Here is a 566-nt window from a genome sequence, read left to right as displayed (position 1 = left end):
CTTCGTTATTGATTTCACAAACATGCCAACTTTTTTAACAAGACTTTAGGACCCACCGGTGATTAATTTTTCCCTTTGTTGCTAAACCTAAGTTATGCCCAATGTAACAAAAAATCATGAAAATCATAATTGCAGTAGGCTGTATACTAGGTTAGAGCTGGCTCAAGAATCCAATCACTACAGACATTAAGATATGTGTCATAACCCAAGTGACCTGGCTTCAGCTCTGTGCTACCTCTAGCAGGTTATTGGACGATCTATGTGTTTCTTGCATACACAAGGATTGGGCAGATCTCAGCTATTCACTTTACAGCATGTAGGAAACTTGTGGGAAATTGAAGCAATTTTTGTACTATGGAATTTTGATTATGAGTGTGTAAGTTGCCAAGGGGGGAATTTTTTCCAATAGGTATCATGTAATTGGAAGAACTATACAGGCCAAAAAAGAATAATCTAGAAAGTGTAGTGATTTTTTTCATTTCTTTAGCAGAATGAAGTGGTAAACTGTATAACATCTAATGTTGAAACATATTTCCCATATTTCACATATTGCCAGTGTGTTGGCT

This window comes from Penaeus monodon, chromosome 23 (genome assembly GCF_015228065.2).
Source record: "Penaeus monodon isolate SGIC_2016 chromosome 23, NSTDA_Pmon_1, whole genome shotgun sequence".
Classification (NCBI taxonomy): Eukaryota; Metazoa; Arthropoda; class Malacostraca; order Decapoda; family Penaeidae; genus Penaeus; species Penaeus monodon.
Note: the sequence above shows the minus strand (reverse complement) of the source record.